We start from the raw sequence: 27,438 nt of genomic DNA, 5'->3' as shown, positions 1-27,438 counted from the left end.
CTGGCTTAGGCAAGCGTTCCAGGAAGGCTAGGAGGATTTTCTTGACACCCCTTCAGCGTTGCAACGCCCCCAAAGAAAAGCCTGGATTTCCTAGCAAAGCTAAGCCTGGAGGAAGCAGAGGCCGGCCACACGTGCCTGGGGCAGCGCTCCAGCAAGATGTCAGCACAGCTGTCGCTGTGCAAGAAGATGGTGCTGGTCCAAGCCAGGCAGAGGTGCAGCCACAAGGAAGGAACTCCACTACAGTTACTCCGGGTGAGTCTGACAACTCATTGCTTACTATTAATGCTCGTTTAGATGATTTGTTTGGCATGATTAATGAGTTGTCAGGTCACAAGGCAAAGGGCAGTTGCTGGGTCAGGTTGGGGATATTAATGTTCCCGCTTCTCCAACATCTGTATGGTCACCCCTGACCGCGGTACCTGCTCTTAAAGCAGGGGTGTCAGAGACGCACTATAAGGAAGCCTTGCCTTGCTTTCCTTCTCCTCTGGGCTGCCATCTGAGCCTTTCCATAAAAGAAAAAATATGGAAGGGCGAATTTGTTGACATACTGTTGCTTTTGCCTCACCTTAAAGATTTTGTAACCAAGGAGAAGAAGCAGGGTGAGGAACAAAGGAAGCATCTAGTCGTGCGCTCTTTTGCGAATTGGTTACAAGCATTTACAATTTATTCTACAGAATTAGTGGAGAAAAGGCTGGAGCTAGTGGCAGGCCTTTTCCAGCATCTAGGTATTATTCAAGAGGCTTATAGGCAATTTGGCGGATATACTTGGTTCCAGTATGACGAAGCATTCTGCCAGAGGATGGCTGTTTACTCCTCATTGGTGTGGGGTAATAAGGAAGTAGGCCTTTGGCTTGGTTACATGCTGCCACAAACAACGGCAGCTCCTAAATTGACTCCCACTTCAGCGGCCAGTTCCTTTAAAAAAAAAAAAAGACTCTGTTTCGCGTATGATGAAAGTCAGTGCAAATTTTCAAATAATTGCCGCTATAAACATGAATGTAATCATTGTAGCGGATCTCATCCTGCTTTCAGATGCTTTAAAAAAGGAATCAGGTTTTAGGTGCCAGCAAGGATCTTTTTCTAAAAGTGGACCCAAATTAAAAATACAAGATTTCAGAAATAAAATATATTTTCTAAATTATAATAATAAATAGCAGCCTTTTTTCAGTTGCATGATGACAGATATAAAATATTTTACATTTATTGGGGAAACTCCTCCCTTCCTTTCAAATTTCCGGGACAGAATCCGGCAAACTGGTGGATTAGATGGTGTCCAGCAAAGGAGGAATTGGTAATGACTGCCACCTGTATAACCCTAGTTATGAAAAGAGAAGGGTGAAAAGCAGGCACTGAAATGCTCATAGGCTTGAAGGAGTGTTTATTTATCTTTGTATGTGTCAGAGTGGTGCAACTAAATATTTTGAATTAAAAAAATGTTTGGTTTGGGTCCGCTTTAAAGGACTTACGAGGCGAAAAAGACCTAAAAAGTTAAATACCTGCATGTAATAGCAATGCACGGAGGGCGCCGTCCGCGCCCTCCGTGCCGTTCCGCCGGGTCCCCGCAGCTCAATGTGCCCCCCGGCCGGTCTCGACCCCCCAGCCCGGGTCGGGCTCTTCCTCCTCCACAAAGATGGCCGCCGGAGCTGGCCGCCGCTGGCCGCCGCTGCGCAGTCCGCTTATGCGCGAGTGCGGCTGCGCAGCTCTAGGGCCTCCCCCCGATCCACGCTACTGTTCCGTGGATCAGGGGGAGAGGCCCTAGAGCTGCGCAGCCGCACTCGCGCATATGCGGACTGCGCAGCGGCGGCCAGCTCCGGCGGCCATCTTTGTGGAGGAGGAAGAGCCCGACCCGGGCTGGGGGGTCGGGACCGGCCGGGGGGCACATTGAGCTGCGGGGACCCGGCGGAACGCCACGGAGGGCGCGGACGGTGCCCTCCGTGCATTGCTATTACATGCAGGTATTTAACTTTTTAGGTCTTTTTCGCCTCATAAGTCCTTTAAGGGCTCCGACGCCAGTGAAGGTTCAAAATATGCTGCCCTGGTTAAGCAGGTATTCAAGGCAAGTGAGCAGCAGTGGTGCTCAGCAGAGCTCGAATATTCGAGTAGCTCGAATATTCAAGCTCTTTTTCAGCTATTCGAGCTCGGTATTCGAGCTCCGAATAGCTGCAGCTATTCAAATGGGCTATTCGAGTAAACGCGAATAGCCCATTCACTATTCGAGCTATTCGAGCAAACGGCGCTATTCGAGCTCGAATACAGAGCTCGAATAGCGTCATAGCCCAGATTGATGTCCTTAGAGCCAATCAGAGGGCTCCCAGGCCCTCTGACTGCAACAAGCACAGAGGGGGACCCTGGCCAGCCCCTACCCTATAAATAGCGGCCGCCATGTTCCGTTTCTCCGTCCTTGCCTGAGACTTGCATAGAGAGAGAGTTGCTCCTTTGTGCTTTGGCTTAGCAAGAGCTCTATTGTGGTCATTTACCTAGCGTTTTTGCTTTAGGCCTCAGGGTCTTGCCTGTGTGGGCAGCTGTCCTCCTGTCCTCTGTTAGTTTATTTCTCATTAGTATTTAGACAGTATTAGATAGTATTAGACAGTATTTCTGCTGTCCTCTACTACTTAGTGATTGTATTTTGTATTGTAGTTATATACTGTAACTGTACTAGGACACTCACTGACTGTCACTGTTCCAACATGGGCGAACTGCTGGAAACGGCAAGGAACGTTGTGCGTCACTTCCGGCGCTCGGCTGCAGCCTGTGCAAGCCTGGAAGACGTGCAAAAGGAGCTGGAGCTGCCATGCCATCGGCTGATCCTTGACGTTCCGACTCGCTGGAACTCCACCCTGGCGATGTTGGAGCGTCTGGTTGAACAGAAGCACGCTGTCAACCAGTACCTTGCCCTGGCCACTGTTTCCGCCGCTCGGAGAAGGGACAAGACCAGCAACATCCCGTCCATCGTCCCCGATGATGACTGGAGGCACATGCAGCAGGTGTGCTTAGTGCTGGCTCCCTTTCTGCAGGCCACTAACATGGTGAGCAGGGACCATGCTATGGTCTGCGAGTGGGTGCCCCTGGTTTGTCTGCTGAACAGGGCCCTCGATGCTTTGCTGGAACAGGGAGCGGCAGCCTTGGACCAGCAGGAGCGGCAAGCAGCTGCACAGTCCACCTCTGAGGGGGAGGAGGAGGAGGACTTGGTGGAGGTCCCTGACCTTGCTGCTGATGAGGGGGATCAGCACAGCGCAGCTGAGTTGGTGCGGGGGTGGAGAGAGGATGAGGCGGCAGAGGAGGAGAATGAGGAGGACAGCACTGCCGTCGATGTGCCAGCACACGTGGCCCGCCTCTTCCCAATGGCAGCGCACATGCTGGCGTGCCTGCGCAAGGACCCCAGGGTGATCCAGATGAAGCAGAGGGAGGACATCTGGATCAGCATGATGTTGGACCCACGCCTCAAGGGGAAGTTGAGCCAGTTCCTGCCGCCTGCAGGAGGAGACCCAGCGCAACAAATAAGGAGCTTGCAGCAGGCCCTTGTTGAGCGCTTGGAGGAAGCCTTCCCCTAGCCTTCCACCCCCACTGTCCAGCAGCCAGCACAGAGGCAGCAGCAGGTGCCTGCATCCAGCAGCAAGCGCCCCACAGACCTGCTGTCTCTCAGCCACGAGCTCTACAGGACTGTAGAGGCTCCGGCAGCAGTGACTAGAGAGGAGATGCATGATGCAGCAGCATCCTCCTCCGGTCACAGCCAGCGCCTGACCCGCATGGTGGCTGACTACATGGGGTCCTACAGCGGGCTTGACAGCGATGCCCCTGTTGATCCCATGGAGTATTGGGTCAAGCGCCTGGAGATCTGGAGCGAGCTGGCGCAGTACGCCCTGGAAGTGCTGTCCTGCCCCCCTTCCAGCGTGCTGTCCGAGCGCTGCTTCAGTGCAGCTGGTGGCGTGGTCACCGAGAAACGCTCACGTCTGTCTCACAAGTCTGTGGACAGACTGACGTTTCTCAAGATGAACCAGGCGTGGGTGGAAGGCGAGTTCCTGGCCCCTGTTGTCGGCGAGAGGGGGACATGAACTGGCTAAGAACCATCGTTAATGTGCCTTACCACCCTTTACCACCTCCTGGCTCCTGCTCACTAAGCCAGCCTGGTTCAGTTTGACTATTACGTCGCCTGCAGCCACACATTTTACACCTACAGTGGGCTGCTGTGTACTGCCCTTCTGCTGTCTGTCTGTGTTTCCCACTGCCAGGGTACACAGAATTACATTCTGCTGCCACTCTGCCACCAGCTATTACGTCAAACAATAGCTATATATCTGTGTAATTGGTTGTACAAACAAAACCAAAAAACCATTAAAAAAAAAAAAAAAAGGTTTAATTTTTCTGAGGTGCCCGGGTTGAAAACTGTGTTGTCCCAGTTGTGTATTGGACACGATGTGGGCTGCACGACCGCTGTCTGGGACCTCCTGTTGTGTTTATTTACAGCCCTGGTATCACCGCTAGGTACCAGGGCTATTATGTCATGCTGCCTGCCTGCTGCCACACTCACACTACTCCTCCATTCCTCCTGCTGCTGCTGTCGGTCTGTGTTTCCCACTGCCAGGGTACACAGAATTACATTCTGCTGCCACTCTGCCACCAGCTATTACGTCAAACAATAGCTATATATCTGTGTAATTGGTTGTACAAACAAAACCAAAAAAACATTTAAAAAAAAAAAAAGGTTTAATTTTTCTGAGGTGCCCGGGTTGAAAACTGTGTTGTCCCAGTTGTGTATTGGACACGATGTGGGCTGCACGACCGCTGTCTGGGACCTCCTGTTGTGTTTATTTACAGCCCTGGTATCACCGCTAGGTACCAGGGCTATTATGTCACGCTGCCTGCCTGCTGCCACACTCACACTACTCCTCCATTCCTCCTGCTGCTGCTGTCTGTCTGTGTTTCCCACTGCCAGGGTACACAGAATTACCTTCTGCTGCCACACTGCCACCAGCTATTACGTCAAACAATAGCTGCTCACATTACTCCTCCATTCCTCCTGCTGCTGCTGCTGTCGGTCTGTGTTTCCCACTGCCAGGGTACACAGAAATTGCAGAATTACATTCTGCTGCCACTCTGCCACCAGCTATTACGTCAAACAATAGCTATATATCTGTGTAATTGGTTGTACAAACAAAACCAAAAAACCATTAAAAAAAAAAAAAAAAAAGGTTTAATTTTTCGGAGGTGCCCGGGTTGAAAACTGTGTTGTCCCAGTTGTGTATTGGACACGATGTGGGCTGCACGACCGCTGTCTGGGACCTCCTGTTGTGTTTATTTACAGCCCTGGTATCACCGCTAGGTACCAGGGCTATTATGTCACGCTGCCTGCCTGCTGCCACACTCACACTACTCCTCCATTCCTCCTGCTGCTGCTGTCGGTCTGTGTTTCCCACTGCCAGGGTACACAGAATTACATTCTGCTGCCACTCTGCCACCAGCTATTACGTCAAACAATAGCTATATATCTGTGTAATTGGTTGTACAAACAAAACCAAAAAAACCATTAAAAAAAAAAAAAGGTTTAATTTTTTTGAGGTGCCCGGGTTGAAAACTGTGTTGTTCCAGTTGTGTATTGGACACGATGTGGGCTGCACGACCGCTGTCTGGGACCTCCTGTTGTGTTTATTTACAGCCCTGGTATCACCGCTAGGTACCAGGGCTATTATGTCACGCTGCCTGCCTGCTGCCACACTCACACTACTCCTCCATTCCTCCTGCTGCTGCTGTCTGTCTGTGTTTCCCACTGCCAGGGTACACAGAATTACCTTCTGCTGCCACACTGCCACCAGCTATTACGTCAAACAATAGCTGCTCACATTACTCCTCCATTCCTCCTGCTGCTGCTGCTGTCGGTCTGTGTTTCCCACTGCCAGGGTACACAGAAATTGCAGAATTACATTCTGCTGCCACTCTGCCACCAGCTATTACGTCAAACAATAGCTATATATCTGTGTAATTGGTTGTACAAACAAAACCAAAAAACCATAAAAAAAAAAAAAAAAAGGTTTAATTTTTCTGAGGTGCCCGGGTTGAAAACTGTTTTGTCCCAGTTGTGTATTGGACACGATGTGGGCTGCACGACCGCTGTCTGGGACCTCCTGTTGTGTTTATTTACAGCCCTGGTATCACCGCTAGGTACCAGGGCTATTATGTCACGCTGCCTGCCTCATTGGCTGCCTGCTGCCACACACTCATCCTCCTCCTCCTGCTGCTGAATTTACCTCCTGTGTGTCTGTGTGTTTCCACTGCCAGGGAGCACATACAATGGCGCTTCCAACATGCGTGCGCCACCAGCTATTTGTTACGCTCAAAAATAGCTGCATTTCTGTAAAAAAAAATTGAAAAGAGAAATAAGTGAAGAAGAAGACGATATAGAAGAAGATGAAGAAGATGAAGAAGATGAAGAAGAAGAAGATGAAGAAGAAGAAGAAGAAGGAGAAGAAGAAGAAGATGAAGAAGAAGAAGAAAATGAAGAAGAAGATGAAGAAGAAGAAGATGAAGAAGAAGAAGAAGAAGGAGAAGAAGAAGAAGATGAAGAAGAAGAAGAAGAAGATGAAGAAGATGAAGAAGAAGATGAAGAAGGTGAAGAAGAAGATGAAGAAGATGAAGAAGAAGAAGATGAAGAAGATGCAGAAGAAGATGAAGAAGAAGAAGATGAAGAAGATGAAGAAGAAGAAGATGAAGAAGAAGAAGAAGAAGATGATGATGAAGAAGATGAAGAAGATGATGATGAAGAAGATGAAGAAGATGAAGAAGATGAAGAAGAAGAAGAAGAAGACAATATAGAAGAAGAAGAAGATATAGAAGAAGATATAGAAGAAGAAGATATAGAAGAAGAAGAAGAAGATAGAAGATAAAGAAGAAGAAGAAGAAGAAGAAGAAGAAGAAGTATATACAGTACTGAACAAAATTCTGGACACAACTTCTCTTTTCACCTTTTTTTTTTAAAGGAACATCCCCACATAATCACTTGCTGTTGTTACTTGGAAAAAAAGATGTTTCTTGCATCATTCACCCTCAAAACAAGTGTTGGAAGCTATTTAAGGCCAATTCGAATAGTCAGCTCGAATAATGAGCTCGAATACCGACTCGAATAGTGAGCTCGAAGTCCGAGGTCGAATCGAATAGTAAAAATTATTCGACTCGAATATTCGACTGACCTCGAATAATTTACTATTCGAATTCGACCAAACTCGAATTTTAAAAAAGGGGTATTTGAGCACCACTAGTGAGCAGCCACCTTCTTTATGAAGGGTTTACAAAAGGTTTTGAATTACCTCCTTTTGAGGGTGTTGGTTGTGTGGTGGTTCCGAACCTCAAATCAGTGGAGCATTTCCTGCAAGTGTTTTTTAAAAAAAATTGTAAAGAGGTGGAGGTGGGGAGGGTTTCGGGCCCATTCACTAGCCCTCGTTTCAGAAATTTCCAAATTTCCCCATTGGGGGTTGTGCCCAAAAAAACTCCCAACTAATTCAGACTAATACACCACTTGTCTTTCTCTAAAGATGACTCATTAAACGATTGCATTGCATTTAACGACTGCATAAGGAATTAATTTCAGTCACTTATGTCACGTTTGATCAGACTCTAGCTGTTATTAGAAAGTTTGGAAGGTTTGCCCTAATGGCAAAGACTGTCGGCATGTAGGTTACTGCCGATTTGTCCTGAAGGTTTTAGTTCATTAGGTTTTTGCTTTGCAGGAAAATTTTATTTTGATAGATGCCTTCCAATAGGCTGTGCCCTCTCATGTTATTACTTCGAGACTTTTTCCACTTTCCTGGAGTGGGTAGTTAAACAAAAGATTAGCCAAGGCTCACTAGTACACTATTTAGATGACTTCCTGTTAGTCGGCCCGGGGGTTCTCAGATTTGCCCACAGGTGTTAGACACTTTCAAGGAAACAATGGGTGACTTCGGTGTTCCTTTAGCCCCAGATAAGACGTTTTTTCCTACATTCTCATTAGATTTCTTAGGGATTGCGATTGATACAGCAGAAATGGAGTTTTGTTTACCAGAGGCTAAGATATCCCAGTTGAAGTCTTTGATTGATATATTGCTGGGTAAAGAAAAGGCTACAGTCAGACAGATCCAATCCCTTTTGGGGCACCTGGCATTCGTGTCCAGAATAATGCCCGTTGGTCGGGTCTTCTCTAGAAGACTGGCATTAGCGATCTCAGGTTGAAATCTCCCAGTCTGCATGTCCGTTTAATTAAAGATATAAAAGAGGACTTATTGGTTTCGGAAAGAATTTCTGTCAATTTTTAACGGAAGATCTTTATGGCAGCAAGAGTTAGTTCTGGACTCGGATATGTGTTTTTGCACAGACGCAGCTGGCTCGGTAGGTTATAGAGCTTTCTTTAGGCGGCTGTATCCAGGGGCAAACACAGGATTTTTAAGGGGGGGGGGGGGGTTCCTGAAAGGTCCAGAAGTACTTTTGTCCTCGAGTGCTTCCGAATACAGGTGGCACCATACTGCCCATGCACAAAAGTGCGCTGGCGTATTACGGAGCTGCTTTACTTTGGAAGTACTCAAGGACACAAGTGTTTCTGAGGGCTTCTGGTAGCAGCAAATTTGAACGGGGGACAGCGCTGGCACAACTCCCTGAGAGAGAAACGGGAGATAGACTTAGTTTGGACAATTCAGTGGAATATGCTACATGTGTCACATACCACAAACGATTGTCATATGATGCAGGGATATATGCAACTGCGGAAGATATATAAATACTAAATAATAATTTGCCTCACCAGGATTGCACTTTTATTTAGCTTTCCTGTATGACAAGAAGACACACCCAGCACTAGGGGAAGAGGGAAACAAAGGTGAATGAGGGAGGGCTGGTGCACACCAAGAGTGCTTCTGAGCGTTTTTCAAATCAACAGTGATTTGAAAAGCGCTTGGCTAATGTTACCCTATGAGGATGTTCCCACAGCAGCGTTGTGATTTTTTCTAAATCGCAGGTATACTGCATGTAGCATGTTTTTGAGCGATTCATTCAAAAATCGCTCTGAAAATCGCTTCACAAAATCGCACTCACAAATTGCTAGCGATTGCTATTGTCATTTTGGCGTTGCACTAGCCCAGAGAGAGGAGGAGTGGAGAAATTGAGAATAGCCTGAGATGGAGCAGAGAGCTCATCTGTATTGCAGTCCCGCATCACACAGAGGCTACTTGCCTGTAATAGGACTCCTGTCCCTGCCAGTCTCTCACACAAGTCAGAAAGCAGCCCTCCTGGAGTCTAGGGACTGTCAAAAACTTTTCAACTTGTTTAACACCTTATCCACACATGCAGTCATTATAACAATGGGGAGAGACCAGACAGATGTTTGCCCACGGACCCTCCAGGCAAGCTCTGCATCATGCTGTGCATATTTACCAGCTTGCCTGCCCTCTAATTGCATCATGTACATAAAGTAAACCTCTTCTGCCCTACATTACACTACAGACACTTATAATGGAAAAGGCATTTACACATTTATAGGCTAAAATTCAGGAAATAGCCTAAGCTCTGTCAGGCATCATGAAATATTAGCAGTGTTTGCAGCTTGACTGATTTTTACTGTTTGTGTTTTCTTATCTGCTGCACTTATTTACCTCTAGCAGAGCTGACTGAGTTGATAACACCAGGAGGTCCGTTCCTCCCAGGTCCGAGGTTACATTCTCACAGCTTCTGCAGACTGCAGCACAGGGCAGGCAGGAGTGACTGGTGTCTGAGTCCTGGCTTAGCTGACACTGCTGGGCTGTCAGAGTGCCCCTGCCTTTCCACGTGTGCTGTGGAGAGTCGGGGACTTGAGAATCAACATTCTCTCACTAACGCAGGCTGCAGCTTCTTGTGGGGCGGGCTTGGCTGCCTCTCTCATTCTATTAGCTGGAGGGAGGCGCCGGAAGTAAGAAGGAGAAGTAAGAAGGGAGGGAGAACGAGGCTGTTTATATTATGCGGGCTTCCCTGTCTGAATACACGTCTCGGTGCAGGGGGGGTTCCAGACACCTGGAATACCCCCTTCCGTCCGTGAGCCAGTGGTATCAGTTCCCGGGTCATAAAGACTTTGCAATCGTCAGTCAGTTCTCAAAGGTCTGGGCAGAAATCATTGCCGGTCCCCGGATGCGCGGAGGCCAGTCTCGTTTAAAATGTTGGGTGATTTGTTCATAACCCTCCACTCAGTTTGCTTGGATATTTATGAGTGCACTTTATTTAATGCTGCGTTTTTCCTGGCTTTTTTTTGGTGCGTTACGTATCTCAGGGTTAGTGGCAGCAAATAAAAATGCTATGCCGAATCTTTTGTCTAACCATGTTCATCTCTCGGGAGATTGTTTATACATTTTTATTTGCAGATTCAAAACTGATCAAGCAGGTAGGGGAGCCTGGCTCCGCCTTGGCATGCTGTCTGGTCCTGCCTGCTGCCCATATAAGGCCGTGCAGGTCTGCCGATTTCTTTATCCCATTTCTTTATCCTTTCTAGTCCACAAGAATGGCACCCCGGTTTCTTCTTTTCAATTCAGGGTAATTTTTAAAAAATGCCTGGGTATTCTTGGTTTACAAGAATATAACTTCACTGCCCACTCTTTCAGGATCGGAGCTGCCACGGAGGCGGCCAGATTAGGTCTCCCTGATTTGGCAATCCAAAAAAATTGGACAATGAGAATCGAGCAGATTCTGGTTATATGTCAGGCCTAATCTCCGTATCGATTAATTTTGCAGGTCGCAAAGTCATAATTTGTGTGGTTGGCCACTCTTTTGTATACTGGGAGAGACGGAGAACTCAGTTCAGACCCTATTCTGAAAACCTTTTTCTAGACCCTGGCTCATATCAAGTACTTTGGCAAGGTACAAGGGACCTCTGCTGGGATGGCCTTTATCAGTTGATCCTTAATAAACTTAAGCAATGGCCTGCACCTGACATCCTAATTCTACATGCTGGAGGCAATGATGTAGGAAAAAGGAACACTATTAAACTTATGAAAGAAGTGGAGCATGATTTGAAGCAGCTGGCACTGAAGCTGCCTCACACTACCTTGGTATAACAAGACTCATTTGGTTTAATTGTCTCCTCAAATTCATGGATAAAATCCGTAAGCGAATAAACAGGTTTAACCATAAAGTGGTGATGGCAATCGATGGCTTGTCTCTCCGCCACGTGGAGTTAGAGGGTGCAGTGGTTGGCCTGTACTGGCCCGATGGAATTCATCTGTTGGAGACTGGTTTAGATGTGTTTAATGCAAATATACATTCAGTTATTGAGAACAGTGATGCTCATCCAGATTCCAGATACCCGAACTATCCAGATCTGAACTTTTTTTCTGGTATCCGAACTCGGATACGGATTCCAGATAGCTGGATAAATCCGGAATGCACTATCCGAATGAATCCAGATACGTATTAGGTATCTGGAAATCAGTCCAGATACCTAGTTTGGGTACCTGGATCCGGATAGCGTAACCACGGAGATGACATTATTGAGCCAATCAGAGGGCTCCCAGCCAAAGCCCTAGCAACCAATCACAGAGGAGAACCCTGGCCAGCCCCTCCTGTATATAAGGCGGGTGCCATGATGAGAATCTCGTCCTTGCTTGTGACTGCTCACTGAGAGACATCTTCAGTGCTGTTGGCTAAGCAAGTGCTGTACTACACCAGTATTTTATTGTTTTTTAGTTAGCTAGCTTGTATTTTGATTTTACTCAGTGTGACAGTCAGACTCAGTGCTGCAGCTGCTAGGCTAGGTTAGGGCCTGCTGTGTGCACAGGCTAGGCCTGCTGCCAGCCTTATCTACGGTATAGCTTGTAGGTTATTAGGGATTAGATTACTGTACTACTACTAGTCCTATATTGTGTGTAATTAGTTGTTAGAGAGAGTACTACTACTGTGTTAGCTTCATTTACTACAGATAGTTACTGCAGTGCTGCTGTTTGAGTCAGTCAGTGTGTGACAGATAGACAGTTAGTGTATGCTCCTGTCACTCCGTCAATTGAAGTTCTACTAGTATTACTACAACTAGTCTACTACTACCAGTTATATATAGTTAATTTGTATTGAGTTAGCTTACTTTAATTGCAGTGCTGTTACAGTGTGACAGATAGACAGACAGTTAGTGTGTCAGTGTGTGCTACTCTGCTGTCACTCCGTTAGTTGAAGTTCTTCTACTAGTACTACTGATTTGAATAAAGTACAAGTGCCCCACTTCATTTGGACACATATAAAGTTGTACTATGTCTGTTGGCACTGGCAGCCACGGGAGGGGCAGCATGAAAAGCAAGGGCAAGAGGAGAGGGAGCAGCATTGCCGCCACCGTTGGCAGTTCTGCCACGTCAGTGTCCATTCCGCCACTAGCCACTGGCCGTGGACACACTGGGCACCCAGCTTTTAGGGGGAGTCACACTGCAGAGATGCAGCAGCATGTAGCGGCCATTTTCTAGCAGGGTCGTCAGCGCACATTGCAGGAGAAAGACGCCGAGCCTGTGATGGAGCTGATGGTACATGGGCAGGCCACCACCAGCTCTACAACAGAGATCTCTACCCACCGCCTTCCACCAAACTGACCCAATGTGCGGTGAAGGACAGGTAGCAGCCTGTCCCAAACCGGCTGCTCCATGAGTCCATGGTCACATGGACCCGCTCCCCCACTAAATGATCCAGCCCATGTTCCATGTTGGCCATCGCAAAGAGGTGCAGTGCTGGGATGGCCGTGCATGAAAAGTAGTGCCAGCTGGGGATTGGCCAATCCAGCACTGCACACTGCAGGAGCGCATGCATCTCGCTCCCCTCCTGCACGAACGGGTACGGGAGGAGCTGGGAGTAGTGGTGCTCATCCGGATACCCGAACTACACGGATATCCGAACGTTTTTCGGTATCCGACCTTGTATCCAGATTCCGGATAGCTGGATAAATCCAGAATGCACTATCCGAGCTAACTCAGATATCTATTAGGTATCCGGAATCGGGTCGGATAATACTTAGTTCGGATCATGGGCGTAGGGCCCGAGGTCGCAGCGGTCGCACCCGTGACTGGGCCCGGCTCCTGCAGCCTGAGGGGAGGGGCCCGGGGCCCCCGCATGTGTGTGTGTGTATACTGGCAGCGGCAGGGCACTTAATTAACCTGGCCGGCTCTGGCGGGCTTGGCTCCCAGACAGATACAGTGCGTGCAGTGCAGACACGTCCACGCACTGTCTGCCTGCCTGGTGTCCAGAGCAATTATCTCCCCTCCCTCGCTCTCTTCAGACAGCAGCGGCCACTTCAGTGTGTGTGACTGCTATACGTCCTGCTATACCTCACACACACAACAAAGTCACGCTGTCTGGGCTGGCTCTGATCTCTGAGCTGCTGTTGCAGCTGCTGTCACTCACTCCATCCTGACCTTCCGGACCGCCCCCTCCACGCTCCAGTTGGCCCTACACTGATCTCTGGCTGGCCTGGCTCCTCCCACATCCCTCGAGTGAGCTCAGCTGCAGATTCAGCCAGAGTCAGTGTGGGAAAGTCGTGTTTGTCGCCTGCAATCTACTGCCATAGACAGTCAGGGGGGAGGTCGAGGAGTCTGGAGCTTTGTAAGTCCGGGCTGCATTGCCTCTCTCCCTAGTCCCTATGGCTGTCTCCCCCCCCTGTCTCTCCCTATGGCTGTCCCCACCCCCCCTGTCCCTGTCTCTCTCCCTATGGCTGTTTCCCCCGCCCCCCTTGTCCCTGTCTATCCCTATGGCTGTCTCCCCCCCCCCCTGTGTCCCTGTCTCTCCCTATGGCTGTCTTCCCTCCCCCCTGTGTCCCTGTCTCTCCCTATGGTGTCTTCCCCCTCCCCCCCCCCCCGTGTCCCTGTCTCTCCCTATGGCTGTCTCTCCCCGTGTCCCTGTCTCTCCCCCCCCGTGTCCCTCCCTGTCCCCCCCCCATGTCCCTCCCTATCTCTCCCTATGGCTGTCTCCCCCACCTGTGTCCCTTTCTCTCTCCCTGTGGCTGTCTCCCTACCTGTGTCCGTGTCTCTCCCTGTGGCTGTCTCTCTCCTTGTGTCCCTTTCTCTCTCCCTGTGGCTGTCTCCCTACTTGTGTCCCTGTGTCTCTCCCTGTGGCTGTCTCTCTCCTTGTGTCCTCGTCTCTCTCCCTGTGTCCCGGTCTCTCCCCCAGTTTCCCTGTGTCTCTCCCTGTGGCTGTCTCTCTCCCTGTGTCCCTGTCTCTCTCCCTGGCTGTCTCTCTCCCAGTGTCCCTATGTCTCTCCCTGTGGCTGTCTCTCTCCTTGTGTCCCTGTGTCTCTTCCTGTGTCCCAGTCTCTCTCCTGGTTTCCCTGTGTCTCTCCCTGTGGCTGTCTCTCTTCCTGAGTCCCAGTCCCTCTCCCTGTGGCTGTCTCTCTTCCTGAGTCCCAGTCTCTCTCTCTGTGGCTGTCTCTCTCCCTGTGTCCCTGTCTCTCTCCCTGTGTCCCTGTCTCTCTCCCTGTGTCCCTGTCTCTCTCCATGTCCCTGTCTCTCTTCCTGTGTCCCTGTCTCTCTGCCTCTGTCCCTGTCTCTCTCCCTGTGGCTGTCTCTCTCCCTCTGTCCCTGTCTCTCCCTGTCCTCATCTCTCTCCCTGTGTCCCCGTCTCTTTCCCTGTGTCTCTCCTGTGTCCCTGTCTCTCTCCCTGGCTATCTATACTGAGGCACCTACTCTTGGCTAACTATACTGAGGCACCTACTCTTGGCTACCTATACTGAGGCACCTATTCCTGACTACCTATACTGGGGCACCTATTCCTGGCTATCTGTACTAGGAGCACCTATTATTATTATTTAGTATTTATATAACACCAACATCTTTCTCAGCACTGTACAGAGTATATTGTCTTGTCACTAACTGTCCCTCAGAGGAGCTCACAATCTAATGCCTACCTGGCTACCTATACTGGGAGCACCTATTCCTGGGTTACCTATTCTGGAACACCTAAACCTGGCTACCTATACCTTAGTTACCTATACCTGGCTATTTAATGTAGGGGGGGGGGGGGCCCAGGTCCAAATTCCGCATCAGGGCCCTGAGGTTTGTAGCTACGCCACTGGTTCGGATATCCAAATCCGGATAGCGTAAACAAGGAGATGACGTCCATGACATCATTGAGCCAATCAGAGGGCTCCCAGCTGAAGCCCTAGCAACCAATCACAGAGGGGAACCCTGGCCAGCCCCTCCTGTATATAAGTCGGGCGGCATGATGAGAATCTTGCCCTTGCTTGTGATTGCTCACTGAGAGACATCTCCAGTGCTGTTGGCTAAGCAAGTGCTGTATTACAGTTAAAAACCTAGCATTTTGTGTGCTAAACACCTGTACTACACTATTATCTTATAGTTTTTTAGTTAGCTAGCTTGTGTTATTTTTTTATATCAGTCAGTGACAGTCAGATTCTGTGCTGCAGCAGCTGCTAGTTAGGACCTGTGTGTGCGCCGGCCAGGCGTGCTGCTGGCCTGCTATTAGCCTTAGCTCAGGGCTGTATTTAGGTTTTGGGCTCCCCTAGGCATTTCAAACTTATGGCGCCCCTCCCCCCCCCCCCCCCCCCGGGTAGACGGCCGGCAAAAAATGGGCGTGGCCACATAATGCAGTGGGCGTGTCCGTAACATACAGTGGGTGTGGCCAATTAAAATTTCCTAGTAAGAGTGCAGCCCAAAGTCGGTGGGGCCGTGTTTTCTCCCTGGGTATGAGTAAAGTGACCCTAAAAAAGCAAGTAGGAAATGTTCCCCCCCCCCCCCCCAAAAAAACAACAACACACATTAGCCAGTGTTCTCTCGCACAAAATAGTGGTAGGTATTAGAGTGTGAGCTCCCCTGAGAAAAGTCAGTAACATAACTGATCTCTGCAAAGTGCTGCAGAAATAGCCAGTGCTATATAAATACATAATAATAGGGTAGGACCAGGGGTGAGCCTGGGGTGCCTGGCACCTGGGTGCAAGATTTTCTCTGGCGCCTATGGGAGTGGTTAAATTCACGGCGCCCAACCACATAACCACACCCATGTCCTCCCTAATCACACCCACACCTTCCACCTCTTTATGCATGCATGTGATACCCCATTCCTACCCCTCTTCCATGGGCTTGCTCCTGGCTGGCTTTGGCTTCCTGTGAGTCTGCTAGTCTCTGGACTGACTCAGATTGAGAGGCACTGCGAGTGCGACGCAGTCACACACTGCGTATTTATGCCTGCCTGCGGCCACCCTACTCTCGCTCGCTGTCGTCGGCTCCTCCACCCGCCAAGCCCAAGCGTGAGGTGGGCTGCCTGTATCTTTCCCGTTGCGCCGTGCAGCCTGCCAGTGTTGCCAACCTTTCACGTTATTTTTTACTGAAAAATACCTAAAACTTTACTGACAAAAGATTATTTTTACTGACAAAATTTCCCCACTAAAGGCACACAAGAGACAGCGTTTCACCAGTAAATGTACGTAATGACAGACAGCTTTTCACCAGTAAATGCACATAATGAGAGACCGCTTTTCACCAGTAAATGCACATAATAAAAGACAGCTTTTCACCAGTAAATGCACATAAGAGACAGCTTTTCACCAGTAAATGCACATAATAAGAGACAGCTTTTCACCAGTAAATGCACATAATAAGAGACAGCTTTTCACCAGTAAATGCACATAATAAGAGCAGTGTTCTCCCCGCAACATTTTTCCAGCCGGGTGGCATGAAAAAGTAGCCGGGTGGTGCGAGATAAGAGAATGCAGGGCCGGTGCTTCTGTGAGCAACTCTGCTCACAGCATAACAGGAGGTGAGCCGAAGACAGCCGGGTGCTCACCAAAACTAACCGGGTGCAGCACCCAGCTAAAAGAGCCTAGGGAGAACACTGAAGAGACAGCTTTTCACCAGTAAATGCACATAATAAGAGACAGCTTTTCACCAGTAAATGCACATAATAAGAGACAGCTTTTCACCAGTAAATGCACATAATAAGAGACAGCTTTTCACCAGTAAATGCACATAATAAGAGACAGCTTTCCACCAGTAAATGCACATAATAAGAGACAGCTTTCCAACAGTAAATGCACATAATAAGAGACAGCTTTTCACCAGTAAATGCACATAATAAGAGACCGCTTTTCACCAGTAAATGCACATAATAAGAGACAGCTTTTCACCAGTAAATGCACATAATAAGAGACAGCTTTTCACCAGTAAATGCACATAATAAGAGACAGCTTTTCACCAGTAAATGCACATAATGACAAACAGCCAGTGTCCCCAGTATATGTAGCCAGCCTGGACCCCCTTTAGGCAGTAAGTGACAGGGAGCCCCTTTAGCTAGTGAGTGACAGGGAGCCCCTTTAGGCAGTGAGTGACAGGGAGCCCCTTTAGGCAGTGAGTGACAGGGAGCCCCTTTAGGCAGTGAGTGACAGGGAGCCCCTTTAGCTAGTGAGTGACAGGGAGCCCCTTTAGGCAGTGAGTGACAGGGAGCCCCTTTAGGCAGTGAGTGACAGGGAGCCCCTTTAGGCAGTGAGTGACAGGGAGCCCCTTTAGGCAGTGAGTGACAGGGAGCCCCTTTAGGCAGTGAGTGACAGGGAGCCCCTTTAGGCAGTGAGTGACAGGGAGCCCCTTTAGGTAGTGAGTAACAGGGAGCCCCTTTAGGCAGTGAGTGACAGGGAGCCCCTTTAGGCAGTGAGTGACAGGGAGCCTCTTTAGGCAGTGAGTGACAGGGAGCCTCTTTAGGCAGTGAGTGACAGGGAGCCTCTTTAGGCAGTGAGTGACAGGGAGCCCCTTTAGCTAGTGAGTGACAGGGAGCCCCTTTAGCTAGTGAGTGACAGGGAGCCCCCCAGCCGCAGCTCCAACTCCCCCCTCACCTTGCAGACCTCAGGATCAGCGGCGACCCGACCAGTACAAGTGGGCGCCGGACGCACCCGCTCTATATGCGGAAGTGATGTCACTTCCGCATATCAGTGCGGGCGCTGGGTCCTAGCACCCGCACTATTGTCGCCGCCTGATCTAGGTCTGAGTGAAGCGCCAGGAGGGTGGGGGGAGAAGCGGCGGCGGCCACAGGGACGGAGGGAGCGGCGGCCACAGGGGATGAGCAGCGCCCGCAGCACCCGCCCAGGCTCGGCCCTGGGTAGGACATTAGACTATGGCAGGATTAGATTGTAAGCTCCTCAGAGGATAGTCAGTGACATGACTACGTACTCTGTGAAGTACTGCTGAAGATGGCAGTACAATATAGTACAGTAGTATGGCAGCATGGTGGCGTAGTGGTTAGTGCTCTCGCCTTGCAGCGCTGGGTTCCCGGTTCGAATCACAGCCAGGTCAACATCTGCAAGGAGTTTGTATGTTCTCCCTGTGTCTGTGTGGGTTTCCTTCAGACACTCTGGTTTCCTCCCACATCCCAATAGCATACGATACAGATAAGTTAATTGGCTTCCTCCTTTAAATTGGCCCTAGACTACGATACATACACACAGGACTATTGTGAGCCCCTCTGTGGGACAGTTAGTGACAAGACAATACATACTCTGTACAGCGCTGCATAATATGTTGGCGCTATATAAATAATAAGTATAAGTACAGTATAAAGTAGCCAGGTCTATAGGTATCCCCAATGCAGACATACTATAGGTGTTCCCAGTATAGATAGCCAGGTCTATAGGTATCCCCACTTTAGGTAGTAGTCAGGGGCATAACTAGAAATCATTGGGCCCCCTTGCAAAAAATTTGGATGGGGCCCCCCATAGGTGCCAAATAATCATAATGGGGCAGCGTTTCACTATAAAATAATTGTAATCGTAATGCAGCAATTTTCACCAGAAAATAATCGCAACGTTGGCAGCTTTTCAGCAGAGAATAATCGCAATGTAGGCAACATTTCACCAGAAAATAATTGCAATGAGTGCAACATTTCAGCAGAGAATAATCGCAATGAATGCAACATTTCAGCAGAGAATAATCGCAATGTGGGCAGCATAACACCAGAAGATAATCGTACAGTGGGCCTCATTTAAAGGGGAACTTCAGCCTAAACAAACATACTATCATCAAGTTACATTAGTTATGTTAATTAGAATAGATAGGTAATATAATCTCTTACCCACCCTGTTTTCAAAGAACAGGCAAATGTTTGTGATTCATGGGGGCTGCCATCTTTGTCATGGGGGCAGCCATCTTTTTGGTTGAAAGGAGGTGACAAGGAGCAGGAGACACAGTTCCAACTTTCCTGTGTCATGATTATCCCTCCCAGCTGCACTCACTGGGCTGCAAATGTCAAATTCAAAATGTAAAAAAAAAAACATTGCACCAAAACAGCAGAACGAGAACAACAACATCAGAAATCCCATCATGCTTTGCACAGCATCAGGGGAAAAAAGCCCGGGCAGTTTTCTTCTGTGCAGCTAAAAGTGAGGCTTGTATAAGAGAAACAAAGTTCTGATGCTGGGAAACTGTAAAATAAACACCAAGTCTTTTCAGTGCTGCTGAGTTGATTTTTAGTCACTTTAAGCAGAGAAGATAGAGCGGAGCAGGCACACACAGCAGCGTGAAGGCAGGGAGAGGTGGTGATCTGTGGAGATTGATGCGATTGAAGACAGAGCTACAGCGCTAAGCTCTGCCTCCCCGGGCAGCAATATCCACATCCTAGAAAGTCGCGGATTTTTGCCCCAGTAGTTGGGGTGATTAAAGATAACCTGAAGTCAAAAAAAAAAATGAGATGAACTCACCTGGGGCTTCCCTCAGCCCCCTGCAGCCGATCGGTGCCCTCGCAGCTCCGCTCCGATGCCTCTGGACCCGCCGGCGACGACTTCCGGTTTCGCCGTCACCGGCCGACAGGCATGGGAACGCGAGTGATTGTTCGCGTTCCCAGCCTGTATATCGCCCCCCTATGCTGCTATTGCGGCCAGGGAAGTTTTGATGCAGGATAGCGGTGTTTCAGTTATGCCATTAATGCTGAAGAGGACTGCCTAAAAAAAAAGATGTAATTTTGTAGGCTTCAGACTCTCTTTAAAGGACTTCCGAAGGCCAAGTGTAAAAAAATTTGAAATACCTGCATCACATGTGTAGGCACGGAGGATGCCATCCGCGCCCTCCGTGCCGTTCCGCCAGGTCCCTGCCGCTCAATAGCCCCCCGGGCCGGCTCCCGACCGCACGGCCTGGGCTCTCCTGCCTCCACTAACATGGCTGCATGAGCTGGGCGCGGCTGCGCAGTCCACATAGCCGCGAGTGCGGCTGCGCAGCTCTAGGGCCAACCCCCCGATCCAGGCTACAGGAAAAAGCCTGCGCAGCCGCGGCCATGCTAGTGGAGGCAGGAGAGCCCGACCCGGGCCGTGCGGTCGGGAGCCGGCCCTGGGGGCTATTGAGCGGCGTGGGCCCGGCGGAACGGCACGGAGGACGCGGACGGCGTCCTCCGTGCCTACACATGTGATGCAAGTATTCCACTTTTTTTTTTTACACTTGGCCCCGGAAGTCCTTTAAAGGGCAGGTTCAGGGACTATGAAAAAAAAAATCCTTATCCACTTACCTGGGGCTTCCTCCAGCCCGTGGCAGGCAGGAGGTGCCCTCGGCGCCGCTCCGCAGGCTCCCGGTGGTCTCCGGTGGCCGACCCGACCTGGCCAGGCCGGCGGCCAGGTTGGGCCTCTTCTGCGCTCCATTGTGCGTTCCACGCCTGCGTGCTGACGTCATCGGACGTCCTCCGGGCTGTACTGCGCAGGCTCAGAACACGGGCTGGAGGAAGCCTCAGGTAAGTGGATAAGGATTTTTTTTTTCATAGTCCCTGAACCTTCCCTTTAAAGAGACTCTGAAGCGAGAATAAATCTCGCTTCAGAGCTCATAGTTAGCAGGGGCATGTGTGCCCCTGCTAAAACGCCGCCATCGCGCGGCTAAACAGGGGTCCCCTGACCCCCCGAAATCACCTCGGTGCAGCGGGAGATCTCTTCCTGGTTGGGGCAGGGCTAACCGCCGCAGCCCTGCCCCACGCGCGTCTGTCAGCGCGTATCTTCGCCTCTCCCCCGCCCCTCTCAGTCTTCCTTCACTGAGAGGGACGGGGGAGAGGCAGCGATGCGCCGCTAATAGACGTGACTAGAGGCAGGGCTGCAGCCGTTAGCCCTGCCTCTAGGAGCAGCAAAATATACGACCAATTGGGTCGTTGATTTTGCTAACTATGAGCTCTGAAGCGAGAATTATTCTCGCTTCAGTGTCTCTTTAACCACTTGCCGACCGCACACTCATACCGTGCGGCGGCAAAGTGGTAGCTGGAGGACCAGCGACGCAGTTTTGTGTCGCCAGGTGCCTCCCTAATTAATCAGGAAAGGCCCCTCGCGCGAGCGGCTGTTTCCTGTTAGATCACGGAGCGGGTCTCCGTGAATAGCCTGCGAGCTGCTGACCGTGGCTCGCAGACTAAATGTAAACGCAGGAGACGTATGTCTCCTTTGTTTACATTGTACGGCGCTGCTGCGCAGCAGCGCCGTAAGGCAGATCGGCGATCCCTGGCCAATCAGCGGCCGGGGATCGCCGCCATGTGACAGGGGACATCCTGTCGCAGGCTGCACAGGACGGATAGCGTCCTGTGCAGCCCGGATCACCAGGGGGGACAGGTAGGAGAGGGAGGGGGGGAATTACACAGCGGAGGGGGGCTTTGAGGTGCCCCCCCCCCCCCCCGCAAAATGCCAGCCAGCAGGAGCGATCAGACCCCCCTGCACATCATCCACATAGGGGGAAAAAAGGGGGCGATCTGATCGCTCTGCATGTAAACTGATCTGTGCTGGGGGCTGCAGAGCCCACCCAGCACAGATCATAAAAAACAGTGCTGGTCCTTAAGGGGGGGGGGGGGTAAAGGCTAGGTCCTCAAGTGGTTAAGGTCAGACATTGCTGATTATACACCCTGAGGAGGGTGTATAAAACAGCAATAAACATAAGAGGAAGGAGATGGTAGGATAGAGAGCAAGTAAAAGAGACAGGGAAGAGAATACAGAGTAGGGAGTGTGGGGGAAAGAGGACATATGAATGATTGTGGTAAAAGGAAGAGAATGTGGGAAAGAGAAAAGAGGAATATAAGAAAGAGGTGGAGGTATAAGAGAGGAGATAAAGACAGTCAAAAAGTCTGGGGTAAAAGAGGAACAGCAGGGCCAGGGAGATCTCAAGAGGACTGTAGCCTTCACTGTCCAGTTTGACAGGACATGCTGATAAACACAGAGGGGGAGGGGGGCTGGGAAGAGACTCTGGAAGAGGAGAGATCAGAGGCATATCCTAAACTGCCCCAGCTTACACAGTGCTGCTCCTGGTACTACAGAAGTCAACCGTCATTATTACCTGTATCACTGGCCACTGCAAAACCAGACTGACCTGCATTATTGATTCATTATTCAGATCAGAATAATGAATCAATAGTCCAGGGCACTCTGTGTCACAGCAGCCAGTGAAACAGGCAGTAATGACAGCTGACTTCTGTAAACTGCAGAGTGAAGAAGCACTGTGCACATCTGCTACCTCTCCCTGCTAGCCTGCCAGTCATGAAGCTTGCCAGAAATCCTTTCCCTTCACTCACAGTGCTGCTGCTGCTGCGCTGATCTCCTCTGGCCCCTTCTCTCGCCATGCTGCTGCTCCACCACAGATCTCCTCTGGCCAGGGGGGGAACTCGTAAGATCCATAGTGTAACCAGAATCTGGTTACCAGATAGTGATGTGTCTCAGAGACACATTGAAACTGCCGCTGTATGGCCGGGACAGGAAGGGGGCGGGGCCCCACATCCAATACAGGAAGAAGAAGGCTCACAGGCTTGCCGGCCGCTGCCACTCTGCTGGAGGGAGAGGGGGGGAGAGAGTTCCCCTCCATGTGTGCGTACGCTCTCTGTGCTTACCCCCCTCCCCCCCCCCCTTCGGAAAAAAAAATGTAAACTTGTTTAATAAAATTTTTTTAAAGAAATTTAAAGAAAAATATATATAAATAAATGAACTATGAGTGGCCGCCCCCCCCCCGAGGACCCGCCCATGGCACCGGCCCACGGGTGCCTCTTAATAGATACGGCCCTGCCTTAGCTACAGTATAGGTTAGTGAATAGGATTACTGTGTTATTGTGTAGCTAGTACTGCAGTGCTAGTTAGTTGTTAGAGTAATAATGTGTTATCTTACTACAGATTACTGCAGTGCTGCTGTGCTGAGCAGTGTCAGTGTGACATATAGACAGTTAGTGTTCACTGTCTTCTACTCTGCTGTCTGTCTCTCCGTGCTGATTTTCTTGAAAGTCCAACCCCGATTTGAATACAAGTACCCCACATCATCTGGTGACATCACATATAACTTGTACTATGTCTGTTGGCACTTGCAGCCGGGGGAGGGGCAGTATGGCCAAGAGGAGAGGGAGGAGCATTGCCACCACCGTTAGCAGTTCTGCTGCGTCAGTGTCCATTCCGCCGCTAGCCACTGGCCGTCCAGCTGTTCGGGGGAGTCACACTGCAGAGGCGCAGCAACATGTAGCGGCCATTTTCCAGCAGGTTCGGCAGCACAAATTGGAGGAGAAAGACGCTGAGCCTGTGATGGAGCTGATGGTGGATGAGCAGGCCACCACCAGCTCTACAACAGAGACCTCCACCTCCACCACCACCCACTCCTGTTCGCAGGAACAGCAGCAGGCGCCCAGCAGTACCTGGGGACTCATCGGTCATCATGTCGACCCCAGCGGGCAGCCTACCCTCAGTGAGCGCGCTTTTTACTCCAGGCACCGCGAGCGCAATCAGGGCTGTTACCAGAGACTTTGAGGAAGAGGATATTCTGGGCGCAATGGGCTATTTGGAGGAGTCACAGATGGTGATGGTGGTTGTGGGGGGGGGGGGGGCCTTGCATGATGTGTCAGCAGAAGAGGAGTTTGGGGTGTCATCATCCCAGCAGTTGTTTAAGGAGGGGGAGTATGATGATGATGATGATGATGACGAGATGAAGGACCGTGACTACCATCCACATGAGGAAGATGTCAGCTCTGACTCTGAGGAGGAGGATGCATCGGTGGGTCTGGCACGGATGATCAGCATTGCAGACATTGGCAGGAGCAGCAGTGTGCATGGAATGCGGGACCCACAGTCTACTGCTTTATCTTCTGCCACTACCACCAGCCGCACCACTCAACTCCAGGCCCCAACCACCACAGGGAGAAAAGCAGCAGCAGCCTCCGATTCAGGGCGTAAAGGGAAAGTTTTTATCCCCAATCTGGCAGTTTTTCACTCTGCCCTCAGTGGACAGCAAGTTTGCCACATGCAATGTGTGCCATCTGAAGCTGAGCAGAGGTTTTGACCCCTTAAAATATGGCACCACCAGTTTCATTACCAATCTAAACAAAAAAACATTTTGTTGAGCATGAGGAGTTCAAGCGGCTGAAGGAAGCTGGCGCTGGCAGGGGTCAGACTCAGAGCAGCTGCCACATGCAAGGACCCCCCAACAACCATCTGCATCTGTGCCCAGAATATCCTCCTCAAACTCGCTGGTAACTGCCCTGATTGCGCTCAGGGTGCCTGGAGTGAAAAAGCGAGCTCACTGGACGGGATGACCTCCCCAGGCACTGCTGGGCAGCTGCTGCTGCTCCTGTGAACAGGCGTGCAGGTGGGGGTAGAGATCTCCTTTGTAGAGCTGGGGGTGGCCTGCTCATCCACCATCAGCTCCATCACAGGCTCTGCGTTTTTCTCCTCTAATGTGCGGCAATGACCCTGCTGGAAAATGGCTGCTGCATGCTGCTGCGCCTCTGCAGCGTGACTCCCCCTAAGAGCTAGGCGCCCAGTGCGGCCACGGCCAGTGGCTAGCGGCGGAATGGACACTGACACGGCAGAACTGCCAACGATGGTGGCAATGCTGCTCCCTCTCCTCTTGCCCTTGCTTTTCCTGTTGCCCCTCCCTCAGCTGCCAGTGCCAGCAGACATAGTACAACTTTATATGTATCCAAATGAAGTGGGGTACTTGTACTTTATTCACATCAGTAATAGTAGTAGTAGTAGTAGTAGTAGTAGTAGTAGTAGTAGTAGTAGTAGAACTTCAACTAACAGCAGAGTAGCAGACACTGACACACTAACTGTCTGTCTATCTGTCACACACTGTAACAGTACTGCAATTGAATTAACCACTTGAGGACCACAGTCTTTTCGCCCCTTAAGGACCAGAGCCTTTTTTTCCCATTCAGACCACTGCAGCTTTCACGGTTTATTGCTCGGTCATACAACCTACCACCTAAATGAATTTTACCTCCTTTCCTTGTCACTAATACAGCTTTCTTTTGATGCTATTTGATTGCTGCTGCAAGTTTTACTTTTTATTATATTCATCAAAAAAGACATGAATTTTGTCCAAAAAATGTTTTTTTTTACTTTCTGTGATGACATTTTTCAAATAAAGTAAAATTTGTTATACATTTTTGTCCAAATTTATTGTGCTACATGTCTTTGATAAAAAAAAAATCCATTCAGTGTATATTTATTGGTTTGGGTAAGAGTTATAGCTTTTACAAACTATGGTGCCAAAAGTGAATTTTCCCATTTTGAAGCATCTCTGACTTTTCTGACCACCTGTCATGTTTCATGAGGTGCTAAAATTCCAGGATAGTATAAATACCCCCCAAATGACCCCATTTTGGATAGAAGACATCCCAAAGTGCTCACTGAGAGGCATGGTGAGTTCATAGAAGATTTTATTTTTTGTCACAAGTTAGCGGAAAATGACACTGTGACAAAAAAAAAAAAAAGTTTCCATTTCTTCTAACTTGCGACAAAAAAAAAATGAAATCTGCCACGGACTCACTATGCTCCTCTCTGAATACCTTGAAGTGTCTACTTTCCAAAATGGGGTAATTTGTGGGGTGTGTTTACTGTCCTGGCATTTTGGGGGGTGCCTAATTGTAAGCACCCCTGTAAAGCCTAAAGGTGCTCATTGGACTTTGGGCCCCTTAGCGCAGTTAGGCTGCAAAAAACTGCCACACCTGTGGTATTGCCGTACTCAGGATAAGTAGTATAATGTGTTTTGGGGTGTATTTTTACACATACCCATGCTGGGTGGGAGAAATATCTCTGTAAATGACAATTTTTTGATTTTTTTTTTACACACAATTGTCCATTTACAGAGATATTTCTCCCACTCAGCATGGGTATGTTTAAAAATACACCCCAAAACACATTATACTACTTCTCCTGAGTACGTCGATACCACATGTGTTGCACTTTTTTGCACCCTAACTGCGCTAAGGGGCCCAAAGTCCAATGAGTACCTTTAGGATTTCACGGGTCATTTTGCGACATTTGAATCAAGAATACTCCTCACGGTTTAGGGCCCCTAAAATGCCAGGGCAGTATAGGAATCCCACTAATGACCCCATTTTAGAAAGAAGACACCCCAAGGTATTCCGTAAGGAGTATGATGAGTTCATAGAAGATTTTATTTTTGTCACAAGTTAGCGGAAATTTATTTTAATTTTTTTCACAAAGTGTCATTTTCCGATAACTTGTGACAAAAATAAAATCTTATATGAACACACCATACTCCTAACGGAATACCTTGGGGTGTCTTCTTTCTAAAATGGGGTCATTTGTGGGGTTCCTATACTGCCCTGGCATTTTAGGGGCCCTAAACCGTGAGGAGTAGTCTTGAACCCAAATGTCGCAAAATGACCTGTGAAATCCTAAAGGTACTCATTGGACTTTGGGCCCCTTAGCGCACTTAGGGTGCAAAAAAGTGCAACACATGTGGTACTGCCGTGCTCAGAAGAAGTAGTATAATGCGTTTTGTGGTGTATTTTTACATATACCCATGCTGGGTGGGAGAAATATCTCTGTAAATGACACATTTTTGATTTTGTTTTACACACAATTGTCCATTTACAGAGAGATTTCTCCCACCCAGCATGGGTATGTGTAAAAATACACATTATACTACTTCTCCTGAGTACGGCGATACCACATGTGTGGCACTTTTTTGCAGCCTAGGTGCGCTAAGGGGCAAAGTGTGCTATTCACAGGTCATTTTGAGGCATTGGTTTTCTAGACTACTCCTCACGGTTTAGGGCCCCTAAAATGCCAGGGCAGTATAGGAACCCCACAAGTGACCCCATTTTAGAAAGAAGACACACCAAGGTATTCCGTTAGGTGTATGGTGAGTTCATAGAAGATTTTATTTTTTGTCACAAGTTAGTGAAAAATGACACTTTGTGAAAAAAACTATAAAAATCAATTTCCGCTAACTTTTGACAAAAAATAAAATCTTCTATGAGCTCGTCATGCACCTAACAGAATACCTTGGGGTGTCTTTTTTTCTAAAATGGGGTCACTTGTGGGGTTCCTATACTGCCCTGGCATTTTACGGGCCCCAAACCGTGAGTAGTCTGGAAAACAATTGCCTCAAAATGGCTGTTCAGGGGTATAAGCATCTGCAAATTTTGATGACAGGTGGTCTATGAGGGGGCAAATTTTGTGGAACCGGTCATAAGCAGGGTGGCCTCTTAGATGACAGGTTGTATTGGGCCTGATCTGATGGATAGGAGTGCTAGGGGGTGACA

The sequence above is a fragment of the Hyperolius riggenbachi genome, chromosome 10 (genome assembly GCF_040937935.1).
Source record: "Hyperolius riggenbachi isolate aHypRig1 chromosome 10, aHypRig1.pri, whole genome shotgun sequence".
Taxonomy (NCBI): domain Eukaryota; kingdom Metazoa; phylum Chordata; class Amphibia; order Anura; family Hyperoliidae; genus Hyperolius; species Hyperolius riggenbachi.
Note: the sequence above shows the minus strand (reverse complement) of the source record.